The sequence below is a fragment of the Lontra canadensis genome, unplaced genomic scaffold (assembly GCF_010015895.1).
Source record: "Lontra canadensis isolate GAN:19392208 unplaced genomic scaffold, GSC_riverotter_1.0 scaffold27, whole genome shotgun sequence".
NCBI lineage: Eukaryota > Metazoa > Chordata > Mammalia > Carnivora > Mustelidae > Lontra > Lontra canadensis.
The window spans coordinates 16,336,808-16,357,705 of record NW_022631021.1 but is presented as its reverse complement, the minus strand read 5'-3'; the positions used below and the strand labels follow the sequence as shown (position 1 = coordinate 16,357,705).

The 20,898-nt window shown below is 36.2% G+C and overlaps 1 pseudogene; it reads right to left on the bottom strand.

The window, feature by feature from the left end:
* Positions 1-14,147: 14,147 nt before the first annotated feature.
* LOC116871777 lies at positions 14,148-18,004 on the bottom strand (annotated as a pseudogene).
* Between the last annotated feature and the right edge of the window lie 2,894 nt (positions 18,005-20,898).

The window sequence follows — 20,898 nt, the reverse complement described above, 5'->3', positions numbered from 1 at the left end:
AAGACAGATACCTAACATACATGATATCTGCATTCCTAAATTATCTTTCAAGTTTGGAAAATAGTCCAAAATAATGTTAATGCAATCATAAAATCCTTAAGCAGCAGCTATCTTGGATCGTGTTGAAGGACATGAGGACAAAGGGTGGAAAGGAGATTGCTGAGGAGATTGGAAAGACTGCCAGTAATGGGAGACTTCGGGGAAAACATCTCCTTCTAGAATCTTCTTGGTGAATATACATGCACAGGCAGAACACAGCAGCTTCTGTGATATTAAACTGCCTTCAGCTCACTCTTTTTGAGCCAAAAACATAGCACATGTAAAAGAGAGAATATGGCGTACATAGCAGTGGTCCTGAGTGGTGCTATGCCACCACCCACCCACCCACCCCGCCCCACCTTAGATTTGCCTGAAGTAACTGAAAGGGGTTGCAATCATGGGCAGCCTACACTTTTTTGTCTAAGGAATATCTTTTAAGGAAAACTTGGAAATTAATAATAAAATACAGTCACCAGAAACATTCAACGTTTAGTATTATTTTTAATAAATGATGAAATTAGTGAATATTTTGACAAGAAAAGATAATTTTTTCAATATGCTTTGTATTATTATACATTCCTAAGGTTGTTTTGCATCATTTCATGAGAGTAGGCTTCCTAATAGTTACTTAAGGGAGAACAAACCAACATTCAACTATTCTGAATCAAACACTACTAATGAAAGGCCTAAGGACTGTATCTGACAAATGGACTCCCAATTGACTGACTTGAGAACAACTGGTCAAGATATTAGATTAGATGTTTTATCCCTCAACCAAATGACAGAATATTTTAAGTAGTTAGGGGACAATTAAGCAGTTAGTTACGTAGAATAGAATACGAAAGAATGTCTTCATTGGCAGAGCAATTTAGAATTTAAAAACTCCATCACAATACCCCACCATTTGGAATTATTTATTCATTTGATGAATATTTACTAATTGCTTAATATGTGAGTACTGTGTGCTTTATCTTTAGATATATCAAAAACTTCAAACAAAGCTCTTGTCCCCTCAGAGTTTACAATCATACATTATCATTTCAATTGATTTAATAGCATAAAATTATTTAAATATGGCTATTAATCAAGCTATTTCTACCTTTTTTGAGAGATTAACTAGAATGTTGTGTAAAAGTAGGGGGTTGGTTTACTTGGTTCATCAATGTCAAATAGTACATACTAACAACTCAATTAATAGAGGTCACACAACATATTTTTCTACAAAGATGAACAATATTCCAGAGATTTTTTTTTTTTAAACAGTGCTCTCTGGAAACATAGGAATAAGGATTCATTAGGCATATAAGTTGAGCAATCACTGTATCTCTTAGTAGGTAGGCTCACCTGATACACTAAAGGTTACTACTTTCATGAAGAAATTGGTTTATTAGGAGCCTCCTCCCAGTTACAAATTGAAGTACAAACTTCTGTCAATACTAGACAATCAAAATGACTTAGGAGGGAAAGCATCATTACATTAACAATTGCAAAATGCCTCGGTCTATCATTACAAGAAGAGCTGGTTAGGTTATGTCTATTGAATTAATGTCATCCTTGACCCAAAAGAGCAACTTCTGTCAATTAATACCTCATTATTTTGAATTGCAATGGCTTATTTGTTTTGTTTTAGGGTTGTTTTGTTTTTTTTTTTTGTGTGTGTGTGTGTGTGCTGTTTTTATGGCCTATATTGTAATGCAGGAGACCCTGAAAGTGACCACTAACCATTAACACCACCCCTGCTAAGCCTTAAACAGGTATATACAGAGTTGAGAAACCCAGGAGACTCTGGGATAAGGTGAGATCTGAAAAAGCCTGGACATGGGGAAAGGTACTAGATAAGACAAGTTGGAGAATACCAAAATAAATTTTTCTAAATTCATGTTTTTTTTTTTTTAAATTTTATTTATTTATTTGTCAGAGAGATGGAGAGCCCAAGCAGAGGCAGGCAGAGGGAGAAGCAGGCTCCCCGCTGAGCAAGGAGACTCGATTCCGGGACCCTGGGACCCTGTCCTGAGCCAAAGACAGATTCTTAACCGACCAAACCACCCAAGCATCCCTAAATTCATACTTTCTACCGCTTACACTTTTGCAGATGAAAAACTTTACCAGCATACTGACAGATGCAAAATCTGTGGGAGTGTTAAAGTTCAAGGAAGAGCACACCTGTCAATTTACCCCAATAATTCTCATGAAAAGCAAATTAACCCTCAGTGGAAAATAAAATACATAAAGGGTGCTAGTCATGATATGTCCAATAAAACAATCTGAAGGAAATTTAAAAATTACCTAATGCAAAATTGTCTCGATAGCATATTTACTATTATCTGCAATGCTTTTAAATAAATGACTCTACTTATCCACAAAATCTTTTTTTTCCCCCACAAAACAGACAATATTTCACAGAATTCACATCCAAAGGTTTAGGATAAATTTAGAGCCTAATAAATTAACTCCAACTGTATCACAAAAATTGTCCATTAGCAACAGAAAAAAATGTGTGCATCTGTCACCTAAAACCCATTAATATTCTGTAACATGAGAGGATATGAACTCTTTTTCCTAAGACATAACATGCTGAGGAAATATAACTGATACTGAGGAGGACAGACAACCATTATCAATATTCAAGTTATAAATATACAAAATTCCTCTAACGCAAAGTTTCTCAAATCAAGTTGCACATTACAGTCACAAAGGGGAACAGGTAGAATTTTTAAGAAATACTAATGACTGGGCCACAACAAAGACTAATTAAATCATAACTCGAGGACAGTCCCAGATGCCAGTATTTTTTAGTACTGATTAATATGTAGCCAGAGTTAAGAACCACTAGCAAATAGTCTTAGAAACATCTAAACCATTACACACATAATAAGAGTATGCTTCAGTGTCATAATAGTGTTTCCAAATTAGAACAAGACCTTTGATTTTTCCTTGATTGCTGCTAAGCAATAAATTCCTTAAACAAATACACAATGCTTATATCCACAAAAATATTTGCACCCATTAGACACTAAGTACAGCTTATTCAGCACCTACTACAATAATAAAACGCCATCCCTCCTCTTGCCAATTTAGAGGTCAGTTGTTTCTAGAACAACCTCCTTAGATATTTGTATTTGGACACCGAGGTTAAAATTCCATTTCTAATACAGAAAATGCTATTGTATTACAGAAGGAATAAGAATATATTCTTCAAAGTGACATCTGTGATCACAGGGTCCTCTTGGCTCTTCTATGCATGCAGCTTTTTCTTTCTTTTCTTTTCTTTCTTTCTTTCTCTCTTTTTAAAAGATTTTGTTTATTTATTTGATAGAGATCACAAGTAGGCAGAGAGAGAGAGAGGAAGGGAAGCAGGCTCCCCACGGAGCAGAGAGCCCAATGTAGGGCTCAATCCCAGGACGTGACCTGAGCAAAAGGCAGAGGCTTTAACCCACTGAGCCACCCAGGCGCCCCTGCATGCAGCTCTTTCTTGGGTTGTAACATAGGGTGAACCACAACGACATAACTCTTTAAATTCAACTAAAACAGTCACCTGAGCTCACATAACAGGTGTCTTTCCTGCCTACGCTGGAAATGTTCAGTTAGGAAACTTTCCTACCTCCTTGGTTTTTAGGAGCGCCTCTGTGTTTGTGCGCATGTGTGTGCGTGCTTGGACGCACCTCGTGTGTGCATGTGTACCTCTGAAGTTCCCTCTTGCACTGAATCTCCTTTCCATCTTTGTTCCCCAGTTACTTTCTATATTTAAATGCTATTGATTTTCACTTCTGCAACCTGGGATTCTCTTGATATCTTTGTTCCTCCATTTTACAATAAACTCTTTATCTGTGTCTCCATTTTCAAAAGCCTATCCTCCTAGGTCTCTTATCTAGAACTCTCCTCAAGTGTGTAACTGTTTTCTTTATCTCTCACCTTTCACCAGCTCTCTCTTCCTTTAGGGTAAGCCTACCTCCTCCTCCTAATCTCCAGTTCTTTCTTCCTCCTTCTGGAACAGTTGCATTTTCTATCACTGCATGTTTATTAGCAAGGCATTGATAGCATCAAATTGCAGTATAATAATACTTTTCCCATCGATAAATGCATTTAATGTTTAAACTGCTTCTGTAGAAATGGATGCAAATATGTAGCTTATCAACTCAACACTAGATTGGTGTTTTCAGATGCATATATAAATCCTTTTGAAACATTCACTTTTTAACATTCATGGCCAAAAAATAACATTAATGAATATTTAATGAAATATTAAATGAACAAATTTTAATAAAATATTAAAATTCAGCCTTACATTGAAAGTACAAAAAAAACAAATAAATAAATAAATAACCTAACCTGTAACTGAAATTATATCCAGGTGCTAGTCCATACTGGATTATTACCTTGATTCCAAAGTATGACCATTTTACTCTCAAAATTTTTAGCATGAAACACAGTTCTCTAAATAGGAGGCTCTAATCCAACATGCAGTACCACTCAATACAGTCTTCTAAAATGTCTTTTAAGACTTCTAGAAAATTCTCTAGAAATAATGCTTATCAATTATATGTTATCCTCTGACCATTTTTAAGTAAATAAAATTAAGTGAAATCATCTATATTTTCTAATTTAATTCAAGAATTCCTCATATGTGGATATGCTACTCATTTCCATATATTTTCAAACATGCTTCTTAAATCATTGAAAAAGACTCACTGGACAAAGACCAATCTGATAATGTCCCTTAAACGGAATGATACAGATGTCAACATTCACAACTGGTCAAGTTTTCAAGCACTCTCTAGGTGGTAAAACTTAACTTCCATGGAACTCTGGAAAGTTTGGCAAGTCTGAGCTTTTTCTGTTCTAAATCTATAGATGTCAATGGGTGCTTGATTCTACAACTATAAGCCCAAAAGTATATGGGTGTGATTCCTCTACCAAACATAATTATTGAATCATCTAAATATACTGAATCAGAATCACTTATAAGGATAAAGTCAGTAAAATCATGGGGTATCAGCTTATAACTCATTGCCCTATAACATGTATACTATTTTCCTTGCAAGTAACCTTGTCATTGGATGCTTGAATCTTCTAGTAGGTACTGACTACACCTTATCACTTAACATGTACTCGAAGAATGTCAACCAGGAAACTAGATTCATATCTTGATTTTGCCACTTACTGTCTGAATAACCTTGGAAAAGTCATTTGCAATCATGTGACTAAGAGTAACAGGATGGAGTTAATTTTCTTAATCTAAGTTTCTTCGCCTGTGAATGGGAAAAATACCTCACCATGGGGTTGTTGAACCCATTAAAATGACAGACTGAGGGGCACCTGGGTGGCTCAGTGGGTTAATCCTCTGCCTTCAGCTCAGGTCATGATCTCAGGGTCCTGGGATCGAGCCCCACATCAGGCTCTCTGCTCAGCAGAAAGCCTGCTTCCCCCTATCTCTCTGCCTGCCTCTCTGCCTACTTGTGATCTCTCTTTCTGTCAAATAAATAACGAAAATATTAAAAAAATAAAAATGACAGACTGTATGAGAAACTGTTTCATAAAAATCAGTGTGTTTTGTAGCTTATTATCATAAGCACATGGCACAGTAGAATTTGGATTCCTGTAAGCTTCTCCAGCAGTTGGTCCTCACTGATACACTGAGATTCAGTGTTTATCTTCCTGTTTAGTCTCTTGATGGGGAGAAAAACACTTAAAAATTATCATGAAAATATTATTCCCTAGTGTTATGTCTACAGATGTTATGTCTACAGATAGACAAGTTAGACAAAGCCAGGAATTTCATGCTGTTATCTTTATGCACAATCTATTAACATCTTGAGGATCATAAAGCATGTATCTCTGTAGTGATATTGCCTCCTTATGTATCAGTCCATTTCAAATCTGTTCTTGTGGTAGACCACTGCAGTAGCAGAAGAATAAGTTTGATTAACTATTCCTCCACTGTACAAGAAAGAACACTTTATTTTTTTTTTTTTAAGGAAGAACATTTTAAACGCACATCTACCCTGAGGTCTTTCATTAGTGTTAATCAGGTAGTCCACATCTGAACTTGGTGAGTGAAAAGAGAGGAAGAGTTAGATTGCTAAGCTTTGACTCGAATAAGCAACATATGAAAAGGTAAAAGGATGGTCCAAAGCATATAGTCATGCCTATAAAAATGTATTCCACTATGGGGACATTTACTTTTCACAATGTACAGTATTAGATTTGGATCAGAGTGGTTTCAAGCAGTAATTCTGGTTCTGCCTACTTTGTTACATGTAAGAAAGGACACTCAACACCTCCACTTCAGTTTCTTCATCTTAAAAAAGTAGGAGTGGGCGCTTGGGTCGCTCAGTCAGTTGAGCGTCTGCCTTAGGCTCAGGTCATGATCCTGGAGCCCTGGGATCGAGCCCCAGGCTGGACTCCCTGCACAGTGGTAAGCCTGCTTCTCCCTCTCCCTCTGCCGAGTCCCCTGCTTATGCTCTCTCACTCTCTCACAAATAAGTAAAATCTAAAAAAAAAAAAAAAAGTGGGATATTGGGGTGGGGTGCCTGGGTCTCATTTAGGCATCCAACTTTTGATTTAGGCTCATGTCATGAGATCAAGCCCCCCATCAGGCTCAGTGCTAGACATGGAGGCTGCTTAAGATTCTCTCTTTCCCTCTCCCCCACCAGTGCCCCTCTTAAAAAACAAAACAAAACAAAACTGGGATAATAATAACAACATATATTCTAGAATATTGTTATGATTCTTTAATGACAAAGTACATGAATATTCTTCCATAAATGCAAAGCAATTGTTATGACAGCATTTGGCAAGTTTAATATTTAGAATACTGTCCACTGAGAGGAATACTAAACAATTTTTATAAGACTGTCCAAAGAATTTGCTTGCTGGTACACATTTAGAATAAATAAAGATATTTTAATGGCAGTGGTGGTAGTACACAGTATTTTCCAAGCAAATTTTATCATGGAGTCACTTATTTAAGGAAATGATTGGTATTTGGTAAAACACATCCTAGGACTGATCTTCAACTAGCACATTTTGGGAAAGAATCGGTATGTTATAATTGGAGAGGCAAGATAAAACAGTGACTAAGAGCCTATGCTCAGGAACCAGACTGAACGTAAATGCTGGCTTCCCTATCTCATAGCTATGTAACCGCACTCAACCTCAGTTTTCTAATCTTTAAAATGGGGACAATAACAGTTCCTATCACACAGGGTTTTATGAGGTTAAATGAGTTAATAAATGTGAAAAGACTTAGCATAGGACCTGGCACATAACAAATGCCAGGTACCATTAGATTTCACTATTTAGTGACCAATTCCTAGAGGACAGGACATTTTTTTATGTATTCTTATATCCCCCTGCCTAGTACACTGTTTGGCAGATAGATGTCCAAGAGAGTTAATGCGCATTCATTTATTTAAAACATATTTACTAAGCATTTACCTGTAGCAAAACAACACCCACTTTTAAAGAAACGTTAGTAAATATTCACATATCTTATCACTTTACCAATATAGTATTAAAGTCTAAGAAATGTAGTCACAGTTGCTGGTCCACACAGACTGCTATTACATTGATAACACAACTCAACAAAAAGCATCCTGCAATTTAAAACACAAAAGGCCAAAATGCTGATCTCCTGGAGGATATTTTCTCATGCCGATGTGACCCATTAACAACACTAGCCAAGCTCACCAGATGAACTATAATACATATGAATTTAGAAGTATGTGCTTTTAACAGTAGTTTTCTGGAAATGGCGAGATACAGTTTTACTTTTTCACGTTATTACAAATGTCTTGAGAATACTATGTGGAAGTAAACAACCGTAATATGAGCCCAAGATAAAATAATCAGTTCGTGACTCTTTCTATTCCTCTCACTGACCAAAGGGAGACGGCTTCACTGTCATTTGCATTTGTTCCATTGGATGGCGAGGGAATAGAAAAGATGAAATTAAAACTAGTCAAACCTGTTCTATACACGACATTTTTCCTAGGTTAGGTGGTAAAGGAGATTTAAAGGAATGAATAAACCCTTTAAGAAGTCCTTGCCACTAACACAGATAACCAAAAAATGAGTTCTTATTCATTTTGATAAAATCAGTCATAAAAACAAATTTTGGTTCAGCAGCTAAAAATAGCTATCATTCAAACACATAAAGACTTTCTGTAAAAGTTGTTTTAAAATTTAAAGTGCCATGAATGGTCCATTAATTTGTATTTAGTGTTATTTGCCAAATAGAGCCAGTTCTAACTTTTATATACAGTAGGCAGATGGAGATAAAATCCCCAAGTCCAAAAATGTAACCATAATAAATGGAAGAGTTTATTTTTTCCCACATTTATGAGAATAAAAATGAAACTTTTTCGGTGTTCAGACCAAACTCAAAACAAAATCCTTCAACTTCTGTTTTAGAATTTTGATGCCAATTTTGAGCTAATGAAGTAACAATCCACAGCACTGTTGCAAAGCTGAAAAAAAAAAAAAAAAGAAAGAAAGAAAGAAAAAAGAAAAAAAAATGGGGTTTTATACAAACACTGACAGGCCCTGACCATCAGTGGCACTAGAAGGCGCCACTATAATTGCAGTCTCCTCAAGACATAACTTCTTTCAGGCTAAGCAGGCGAGCCAATATTTTGTATTTTAATTAAGAAACCTGGACTTTGTTTATAATAATTGACTGTTAGGTCAGTTCTTGCCAGGATATACTTGTAAAAGAGAATTTTTGCCTCAAGTAAGCTTTCATTTAAGATTTTGGACCAGATTTAAAATTAGGGATTGAAATCTTCTTCAGCCATTTATTTTAGCTTTCATTGTCACACTAACACAATAAAATTATATATTTGTGTAGATCTCTAACCTACTCATCAATGGCCATAAATAATTATTTGTTCTGTGAAGAAAACCTGTAGTTGTACTGATACAAATGTATTATCTGCTATGAACACAAAACCCACATTGTTTCTCTCATTAATTACTTAGAGCTGAACATAATTCAATGCTTGCATAGTGTTATGAAACATATCAATCAGTAGTCAAGACAGAGTAGAACACTAAAGAGATAATCTAACAACAGATGAAATATTTTAAGATGTGAAACACCCATATACTGATTTTGGAAATGTCTCTTTTGGGGCCAGTCAAATTAAAGTGTTTGATACAATTAATTCTTTCAAACTCCTATTGCCAAAAATATTTGTCTTCTTAATCATAATTATTTTTTTGGCACGTGTGATAATAGCAGTATTACTTAATATTGTTTTAAAGGAAATTAGAGGCAGAGTACATGTCTAAATTCATACCTCTAGCAAATGAGGTTCCAAAGGAAACCAAAAGGAACACTGCCACCTTTTGGTTACATAAATTGTAAAGTTGCAGACATTTACTGTAGGGTTTTTCAATGAAAATATCTAGACATACTTGCAGCTTTTAGAAATAGTAATCCTATCTTTGTTGATATGAAAGTATCCATCTTTAAATTTTTGTTTCTCAGTTGTCATTCTTTAAGTATTTCAGTTTTCATTTTGTAAGTTTTTCCCCAAACTTTTGAACTTTAGTACCCGGAAATAATTCTTCCTGTTTATTTTGTAAAGAAGGGCGAATAATGACCTCAAAATGAAAAACACAAAGGGACTTTTATATCCTAGGGCTCTGTCGTGAACATTTCTATTACTTCTCTTTATACCAAACCATACCACTACCTTATAGAACAGGATTTTGCAGTGACACACTCAAATTCCCCAAAGCACTAATTGCATTTCTTTCAGCTAGAAGGATTTATGCCTTCTCACCCCAGAAGTGTTCTATGTATACAGTTTTAAATTATAGGATAAAAAAAATGATACAGTAGGTGCCTAGACACATATAAGGAGTAATTGGTGGGTGAGACGAAATGAAAGACTATATATAGACATAGATTTCATTTAGGGCAAGATCTGAAGTTATGATGTCTAAGTTTGGGGACAAAAAAAAAACAAGGAGAATTAAGGGTGAGAGAATAAACATCACCTTAATAAATAAGGTAAATAAAGGAACTAGTTGAACAGCAAATTATACAATTTTTTTTCAGTCCAGTTTCTACAACCTGGTTGACTCTAGCCCCTCGGCTATAAAAGTAGAATAATAATAAATAACATATAGTCAAGATAATAAGAAAAATATATATATATGTGAGTTTAAATAAAAGATGTAGAAAACCTTAGGTGTCAGCAACAAAGAAGAAATGTAAAATCAGAGATCTGTAAAGTGACACAGTGAATGCTCAAGGGTTTATCAGGTTCAGGAAAAGCCTCATTTCTCGGGGTTGAAGATCAAATGTCCATTTGGGATATGAATATGACTTTGGGACTTATATGAGGTTATATGTAGAACCTGAACTCCCCATAAAAAGCTAAAGACTCGAAGAGTGACTCCTGAATGGTAGAGGGGAGGAATAGTATCACTACACCTAGGGAAGTCTGGAGAAGTAATAAGGATATTTAATTTAGCCTGAGGATCTAAGGGGGAAAAATAAAATTCTCCTCTAAAGATGAAAACCAAAGACTTCATCGTAGCCTTTCAGGGTGGTAGTAGACTCCTCAAGTCAACAAATTAAAAACTAGTCCTAAACCAACTGAACAAACATGAGCACATGCTATGAGTACATAGCATCCCTTCAACAACTTACAGTCCACAGTATTCCAACAGGCAGTAAAATCCTTATTGAAGAGAACTTCAAAATCAAAACTACAAACCATATAAAGAAATGATCTAACATAAGCAGGAGTCATCAAATAAAACAGCATGTAGTATAACATACCCCAAAACTGGAGGCAATGAAATCATCTGAAATAGACTATTTTTAAAACTATGCTTAAAGGGCGCCTGGGTGGCTCAGTGGGTTAAAGTCTCTGCCTTCAGCTCAGGTCATGATCTCAGGGTCCTGGGATCAAGTTCCACATCGGGCTCTCTGCTCAGTGGAGAGCCTGCTTCCTCCTCTCTCTCTTCCTGCCTCTCTGCCTACTTGTGATCTCTGTCTGTCAAATAAATAAAATCTTAAAAAAAAAAAAAAAAAAACCTATGCTTAAAATAAAGAGACAACAAAAGAACCAGAAACCACAATTTAAACACATACATACCAGGACATTGGGGGGGAAAAGGAGGATTTGAAAAATAAATTAAAGAAACAAAAAATATAAAAAATTTAAACAAATTTTAAAAATTTAAGCAAAATTTAAAAAAAAATCAATGAGTGATTTTAAATGACCAAATGGACACAGCTGAAAGAAAAATTTAACTAGACGATCTAGGAAGCTTAACCATCTATACTACCAAAAAAAAAAAAAGAAGAAGAAGATATATAAAAATGAAGCAGTGGATATCTCTGCAAAACATAATGGCAGCTTTCTCTTCAACAAACTTAGGGTGTTTGTCTCAGTGTAATATTTATGAACCAATTTCAAGACAAACTATCCTAGTACCCACTACTATTATACTCTCAAATATTGCTTGAAATAATTGTAGAAAAACTTTTATGTTCAAGTTGTCAAATAGTAAACATGGATTTCAAACTACTAAAGTTAAGAATTTTCACACATTCTACAATGGAGAAACTTGAATTGTTTGTGAAAATTCTAGCTTCTGCTTTAGGTCATCATGAGTATGATAGACAGCCTCAGAAATAACTTCCTGATATCCATGCCCTTGAATAAGCACCACCTTCGGTGTGGGTTGAACTTATGGACTTGCTTCTAAGGAATAAAATACAGAAGTAATGGGATCTTCCTTCCAAAATTAGGTTTAAAAAGGATTGTAGCTTCCATCTGGGTTACTCTCTCTTTCTCACTGTCTAGCTCTCTTGTGAAACACCAACCATCCATTGTGAGGACGTTCACACAGCCTGCATGAGTGAACTTGGAAGTAGATCTTCTGAGGCCTATCCACATCACATCAATGATCCTGGAAGTAAATCTCTCCCCTCCATCCATCCCTGTCAAACCACTGGATGATACCTCAGGTACCACCAACAGGTACCAACAGCTGCAGCCTCATGATAGACCTTGAGCCACGGGAATCTCCTTATGCTGGGATCACATTCTTGACCCACAGAAAGTGTAAAATAATAAATGTTTGTTGTCTTAAGCTTCTAAATTTGGGGGTTATTATGTAACAATGGATAGTTTCTTTTTTTTATTTTTTTATTCCATTATAATTAGTGCATTAATTTTATATAGTAATTAATACATTAGTTTAGATACCTTAAATTATACATTAGTTACATACAATGTAATCAGTTTCAGGTGTACAACATAGTGATTCAACTTCTTTTATGTTATGCTACGCTTACCATAAGTGTAGCTATCATCTATCACCTATTACAATACCATTGACTTACGCTATGTCTTTTATTCTTGTGACATTCCATACTCAAATCTTACACCTCTCACTCCCCTTCCCCAATTTTGTCCATCCTTCGTCTCTCTGGCAACCATCAGTTTTTTCTCTGTATTTATAGATTTGATTCTGCTTGCTTGTTATTTCATTTGTTTTTGTTTTTGTTTTAGATTCTATGTATGAATGAAATCATAGGCTATTTGTCTTTCTTAGTTTGACTTACTTTACCTAGTATAATACCTCTAAGTCCATCCATGCTGTCATAATGGTATGATCTCATCCTTCTAATGGCTATAGTATACTCAAGTATAGATATGTGTGCATTTATGTGTGCATGTGTGTTTATACACATACGTACCTATACACACACAAGCATCACATCTTCCTTATCCATTCATCTATTGAACACTATTATAAGTAATGCTACAATAACATAGCAGTCCATATATCTTTTTGAATTGAGGTTTTCAATTTCTTTGGGTAAATACCCAATAGTAGAATTACTGGATCACATGATATTTCTATTTTTGATTTTTTGAGGAACCTCCATACTGTTTTCCACAATGGCTGTACCAATTTATATTCCCAATAGTGCACAAGGGTTCCTTTTTTTCACATCTTCACCAACACTTGCTATTTTTTGTGGCTTTTATTTTAGCATTTTGATAGGTGTGAGGTGGTATCTCACTGTGGTTTTCATTTTCATTTCTCTGATGTTAAGTGATATTGAACACTTTTCATGCGTCTATTGGCTCTTTATCTTCTTTGGAAAAATGCCCATTTAAGTCCTCTGCCCATTTTTTAATCAGATTATTTATTTGGTGTTGAGTTGTTTAAGTTCCTTATATATTCTAAGTATTAACCAATTACTGGATTCATCATTTGCAGATATCTTTTCCTATTCAATGGGTTGCCTTTTTGTTTTGTTGATTGCTTCTTTTGCATTGTAAAAGCTTTTTATTTTTACATATTTCCAATAGTTTATTTTTGCTTTTGTTTTCCTTATTTTGGCAGACATATCCAGAAAAATGTTGTGATGACCAATGTCAGAGGAATTCCTGCCTGTGCTCTCTTCTAGGATTTTTATTGTTTCAGGTCTCATATTTAGATCTTTAATTTTGAGTTTATTTTTGTGTGTGGTATAAGACAGTGATCCAATTTCAGTCTTTTTCATGTAACCAGCCAGTTTTCTCAAAACCATGTATTGAAGAGATTGTCCCTTTGTGTATTCTTGCCTCCTTTGTCATAAATTGACCTACAAGCATAGGTTCATTGCTGGGCTCTTTATTCTGTTCCATTGATCTATTCACCTATTTTTGTGCCAGTTATCATAATGTTTTGATTACTATGGCTTTGTGGTCTTGAAATCTGAAATTGTGATACCTCCAGCTTTGGTTTTTTGCTGTCTTTTGTTGTTGTTGTTGTTGTTTTCTCAAGGTTGTTTTGGCCACTCAGGGTCTTTTGAGGTTCCATACATGTTTTTGTCTTGTTTGTTCTAGGTCTCTGAAAAATGTTCTTGGTATTCTGATACAGATTGCATTTAAATTGCTTCTTACGTGAGTAATACTTCCTTTAACTTAGGAAAATTATTGGTATCAGTATCTCAACATTTATACTAGAATGTTAAATAACAATACTTGATAATCCAGTCTCTCAAGAATATCGGTCTGACATCTATCAGCTCTAGAGATATTAACAATTTTTTCAACTGAAGCATCTTATGTGCATGTATTAAATTCCTAGAAAAAGAATCCCGAGATTTTCCCTCCTGTGTGTTCTTGTTTTGTTTCCTCATGATCCATGATGCCAGTGAGGTTGTCAGGAATGAAAACCTAACTGGCAGGACAGGAGCAGATTATTTTGCCATTTTTCTAAATCTTTGAGTTGTGCATCAAATCAGGGGCTGAACAGTCCACACTTGTTTAACCTGTCCATGAGGTTCACAACAAATTTTCCCAGCTAGTGATCATTGACAATTTCAAATTCACCCAGGTAACCAAGATTCAATATCACAGTTAGAAACTGGACTATGGCCTAATAAGAATCTGGCATCTGCCTCTCTTTATGGCATTGTTAATGCTAGGGAGAGCATCTGCCAGCACATTTATGCACACTAGTATGGTGGTGCAGAAAGATGGTGGAAAGAGCTACAGATATCAACATTGTTTACTCATCAAAGAAATTAGTACCAAAATCTGTTTTCTCTATTAAAAATGGCTAAGAAACAAACTATTTAAAACAGATAATCTAAGGGACATGCCATCCATATATTACTTTAGAAAATTTAATCGAGAGTGCTGTGAAATGTGTAAGCCTGACGATTCACAGGACTCTACCCCTGGGGCAAATAATACATTATATGTTAATAAAAATTTAAAAAATTAATCTAAAGATAGGGTATGAAGTAAGCTTAGAATGTTATCTTAGAACTTCCATAATGCTAATGTTGAAAACACTGTTCCATCTAAATATGTCCCTATTTAAAACATCACATAACATTTTTATTTTTAAAATTTAGTACCAAGGAGGCACCTGGGTGGCTCAGTCAGTTAAGCATCTGACTCTTGGTTTCACTCAGATCATGATCTCATGCATCCTGGGATGGAGCCCCAGGACAGGCTCCACACTCAGCAGGGAGTCTACCTAAAGATTCTCTCCTTCTGCCCCTGTCCCTACTCACACACTCTCTTTCTCTCTCTAAAATAAATAAATATTTTTAAAATAAAAACAAAATAAAATAAAATTTAGTACCAGGGAAATATGTTTATTCCATAATTGCATTCATTCATTCATACCATAAATAATTTATTTATTGTCCTATCATAAGGTAAGCTTTTAGGTTGGTACTGAGAATACACTTGTTAGAAAAAAAGTGTCTGCTCTCACAGAAGTAGCTGAGTAGCTGTCTAAGGAACAAACAAACATTAAACATGGATCAAAAGGGAAAAAAAATACTAAGGTGGAAGTTTTAACCAACACCTTAAGACGGCAGATATCAGACATCAACAAGAAGTGCTAAATATAAAAATTCTCAAAGGAGGTTTATAAAAACAAGTTAAACATCCCATAAGTCCCTTACCTTAGGAATCAACAAGGATCAAAAGTTGAAAAAAATTAAAAAAAAAAAAAACTGCTGGTGTGTTGTGAATTTCTCCTCCTTTTTTGGGGAGAGAACTGGGGAGGGTATCTGCCTCTAACATCAAACTTAATTACAAGAATTTCAGGGAGTCCCCTCAGAGAACATAGTCCTACATGCCTTAGAACTGAGAGGTTACAGTTGCTGGTCTTCTACTGTTGGGTCCCCAGTGTTGGGTCCCCCAATAATGGGTCCATGGTCAAAGGAGCGAGACTGATACAAAGCGAAGGTCAAGCAAAACTTTATTTTGCGCCAAGCATCAAGAATCAAACCGACCGTCAAACAGACCCATCAGGCGGGGCCCACACTCCTTGGTAGCTAGGGAGACAGTATGCACGCTTTACTGATTGGATGTCTCCACCTGACCCGACTCATCCCTGCATTCGGCTTTGTAACCTGGGACTGGTTTTCCAACTTGTTTTTAAATAAGTTCCCCTTGGGGGTGGGGTGGGGGCAGGGTCAATTTAAGTTTTACTGCATAAACAACAAAATGACTGTTCAACCGAGGTGGGGCCGCTCTGGCTAAATAGGCCCTTACACTACTATGATCTAGAAAACATAAAAGCAGGAAACTGCAGGCTAACCCCTCTGAGGATGGGCAAAGGGAGGTGGCTGAGTTGAGATGGGCCTGTATTCCCAGAAGTTGATAGAAAGCAAAAGATATTTTGTGGGTTTTCTGTAGACCAGATCTGGGCCACAGAGCAGGGAGAGTCAGGGTGCTGAGCTGTGTTAGAGCCCAGACCACAAAGGCTACCTAAGGAATGACCTGGCTATAGTCAGTAGAACTTAAAAGCCACCCCAGGCTTCTTAGAGCCTACAAAAGAAAGAAAGCACAAGTGAAAGCACCACTTACATCAAGATAGTAAGTGAGAGGTCCCTGGTGATGGACAGTAGCAGCAGGCCTAAATAATCCACAAATGTGCTTTTCAAAAATAAAGGGTCCATGTTGAACATCTGTAGACCCAGAGAATAGGAAGCAAGCACATGGAAACTTGCAACCTACTGCTCTTAGTTTCCTACATTAGTTACCTAAGGCTGCCGTAACAGATTACCTCAAATATAACAATGCACACAACACAGTCCTGAAGGCTAGAGGTCTAAAATCAAGGCCATTACTCTCTCTAAAGTCTGTAGGGGGAGGATCCTTCTTTGCCTCTTCCAGCTTCTCCTGGTTGTCAGTAATCCTCAGCATTCCTTGGTCTGTACATGTATCCCTCCAATATCTCCCTCCCTCCTCACACAGCTTTCTGCCTCATGTATCTGTCTCTCTTCTAATAAGGATACTAGTCATATCAGATTTATCCAGTATGACCTCATTATGATGAAATACTCCTACAAAGATCTTGTTTCCAACTAAAGAGGCATTCTGAGGTCCTGGGTGAACATGAATTTTGGAGGACACTACTGAACCCCCTACACTCTCCTACTTCCCACCATTTAAATTCCCAGAGTGGTCAGAGAAGGTAGCTAGTGGTGCAGGAGGTGAGCAGTCAATGAGAAGAAAACATTCTTGTCACTTCCCCTTCAACCTCTCCCCCGACTCCTCGCTCTCCTTTCTGGCTTGGTTCTACATTTTCATCTTATGCCAGCCTTGGCCTTTCAGTCATGTCCCATGCTTTCAGCTCCTCAAACTGGCCATACTCTCTCTTGCCACAGGACGTTTACTCTGCTGATCCTTCTACTTGGATTCCTTTTCTGGAATATACCTCTACACTGAAATTATACCCATTCCCTCGGAATTTGTATGAAATACCACTTTCAAGAAACCCAAGGTTTCTTGGTTATCAGTCTAGAACCAGTCCATAGCAAGGATTTTATGACAAAATAAGACAATAGCTTAGGAGCTATGGTAATCATGATACAAAAATATAAATTGATAGATGGATAGATGCATATGCATGTGTATATAAATTTAAGCATAGGCATTACTGTAATTGCAAGATGTGCTTTCTTGAGAAAGACTGCTTTTATTTTTTTATTCTGAGATTTTGCCTTTCTTGCATTTTTATAATATGAAAGTACACTTTATGTTAGCACATTATAGTGTTAGCAGATGACAGGGATTTTTTTTTATTGTCCTTAACTGTCAAAAATACATAAACATTTTGAAAGCTGGCAAATTTATAACAGTACAATTAGAAATTTTATTGGCTTATGAAATCAAAAAGTCTAGGAATCACACAGAATCTAATGATAACACTTCCATACAGGCCACTAGAGGAGTGAAAAACATGAAAAAATACTCATTAAACAACAAAAGTACTCTCCTTTCACTACTATTGCCTGTTAACCTGGGTGTTTTGCTGTTACCCTCACAGCTACTAAACCTATTATTCCGACGTTAACCTTTGATCCTATACCGTATTTCTCAATCCATTCGCTCACTGTCATCTTCCTCATCACAGTCCAAATGATCACGTGCTTCCAAACTATCCTTCGTAAAGTCTCTGAATTCCTCATCTCTTCCACTTTTAATGTTCTCATCTCACAGATTTCTTTCTTTGGATCCTGCCAAGTGAATGTGCTCCCTGCTTCTGTTCACAGAGTCACGCCGCAGCAGTTGGGCCATCCTCACTACACCCCATGGCATTTATTACTATTACCAGGTTGTTGACAGTACCATCTTTACAGTGGCTTTGCCAGGCTAACCTGGTAACCTCAACCTCCCATCCCAATTTAAGACCTTCTTCAGCTGATGTCATAATTTACTGAGAACTCTTCACAAACCTGAAATTAATTTCCTTTCTATCTTAAAATGATTCTGTAACCTCATCCATTTTGTCTTTACTCTGTCATGCAAAAAGTTGCCTTGAACCTCTCCCATCTCCTACACTTGGAATGATTCCATACCATATCCTACTTTGCCTAAGATCATCTTCTACCACCAATTCCCTTTTTAATATTTTCCACCATCTGCCTTTGTCAACTGTTGGACAAATAGACATTCCTTCCAAATACATGTTGGTCTCAATATAATACAAACTCTTGTGTTCACCTATCAATCCCTCAAATTATCATTCACTCTCTTTCCTATCAAAACTTCCACTTAGTTATCATTATGCATTTTGCCAAGTGCTAGTATTAAAATTTTGTTCCCACCACCTAGAGCTGAAACTCTTTCTTTATATGTCAACTCTGATATCCTATTTAAACTATAGAATGGATTTCCTCCACTCTTGGCTTTTCTGATATATCCCAACAGCATTTGACACTGTAATTGCAGTATTTAACATCAACCCATTATTTCACCATGATACTTTTTCATCTGTTCGATTATATGCCACTGATTCTGCTTCCCTTTGTATATTTCTGAAAGCTTCTGATGTGTTTTTTTCATCTTCTTCTGCCCCCCTAAATATATATGTATATGTACATATATGTAATATTTATAATTTCTATAATATATGTATAATAATATATATGTATATATGTCTATATATATTCCTCCAGACTTTTGTGATTTGTCCTCTTTTAGACTCACTTTTCTCAAACAGATAATGTCTATTTTTCACAGTTTCAACTAATATCATCCTGAAGATTATTACCAAACTAACAGTTTTACTTCTGACTTATTTCTCACTTCAAGACCCACATCTCTAGTTGGTTGTTGAGTATTTAAAACTCAATAAACTCATGGCACCTTGGTCTCAATATATGCAAAATGAAATTTATTTGTTCTCCTTCAAGACCCGAGTCCCCTTTATTCCATAAACAGTCACAATCTGTTAAGTGTTGTACATTATAGTCATTATCTGTTAAGTGTTCTCTACTCTGGTACTATAGAAAACCTGGTAATACCAAGATATAAGATATAGCTTCTACCCCTAGCAAATAACATAGTTTCTACCCTTAGGTCTAATGGAGAAGATAGAAGTACACAATTTTGTGTATTTTGATAGAGCTTAGCCCAGATTGCTGTGGGTGCCTATATCAGAATTAAGATAATCCTAGAAGAATTTCTGAAAGGATGGTCTCTAAGCTGCTGTGTTCTAAACAAAATGCAAATGACTAAAAGAGCTCCTGTTCATTTTTCTTTGAGATTATTTAACAATAGTACTTGACCTTGTATGTATATCACTATGACCTCTAGAACTGTTTTTTGAAATCAAAGTGCCTGGACTCCAGCTGAAGATCTTGATTCAGCAGGGCCACAGTGGAGCTCAAACCATTTTATCTTTCCAAATTTCTCTACTTTAAACCTCCATACTCATTTAGAATATTATTGATAGCTCCTTCATTGGAAAGAACCAGGGTCAACTACAGAAGGGAAATTTTTTTCTAAACATAGGAAAGCAATTCCTGACCATTAAAAATTAGGAGACTACCATGGGCTGTTCTCATATGCTCACTTCTTAGGAAAAGCCTTCCCAAACTTTTCCTTCAATTCCAGGGATACCACCTGTGATATATTTCTATCAGTATCCTTACCATCAATACCCTTACCTCTTGTGTCTGCCTCCTCCAATAGATAAGGAGCTCCTTGAAAGTAGGGATTTTTTGCTTTTTCATTTTGGGGACTTCAGTGCTAGATAATGCTATGTAAATGGTTAGCTGTTTGGTGAATATTTATGAATTAATTAATTAATGAGAATCAAATGGACCCTGGCTGAAGAATGTTCTAGGAAAATGTAAGAGCAAATATAGGGTCCTAGAGGTCAAAAAAAAGCATGTATATTGAAGGGTAGGATGCAAAGACAACTGTAGCCAAGGATAAAGCTGGAGAGGTAAGTATGACCCAGATCTGAAAAGGTCTTGGATTTCATGCTATAGTTTTGAGCCTTTATCCTAAAGGTTACAAGGAACCTCTTGAAAAATATGAAGAAGTATATTGTAATCGAACAAATTTAAGTCCTAATGTTAAGCCATACACTCAGGTGGGCAAAACTTTAACATTTATTTTCTACAATTCACTTCAGTCTTGATTTTTGATTGCTAGTATGCCATTTCCAATACAATGGAAACACAGTAATTTCTCATTTAAATGCTTTCTAGTCAAAATTTTCCTTCCTTGCACTCCCATTTCTGCAGAGGGTACTTAATTCTATGTCATGAAAGGAAGGCATCTGGTCTCTGGCCTTTGGTTTCTCTCCATACTATCATTTACTGAAATGCAGAGTCAGGCACAGTTCCCAGGATTCTAATTGGGTTAACTGGGTGGATGATATCACCATTCACAAGAAAAAAGATAGAGGAATAAGAGCAGGTCTGTGGAAGGATCAGAGTGGAGAACACTATCTTTGAAGAGCCTGGGAGACAATCAAGAGATTAACTCAGGCAGGCAGACAGGCATCTGGGATCTGGAGCTCAGAAGAAAGGGCTGAGCTACAGATGGAGATGTGGATTTGGGATTCATC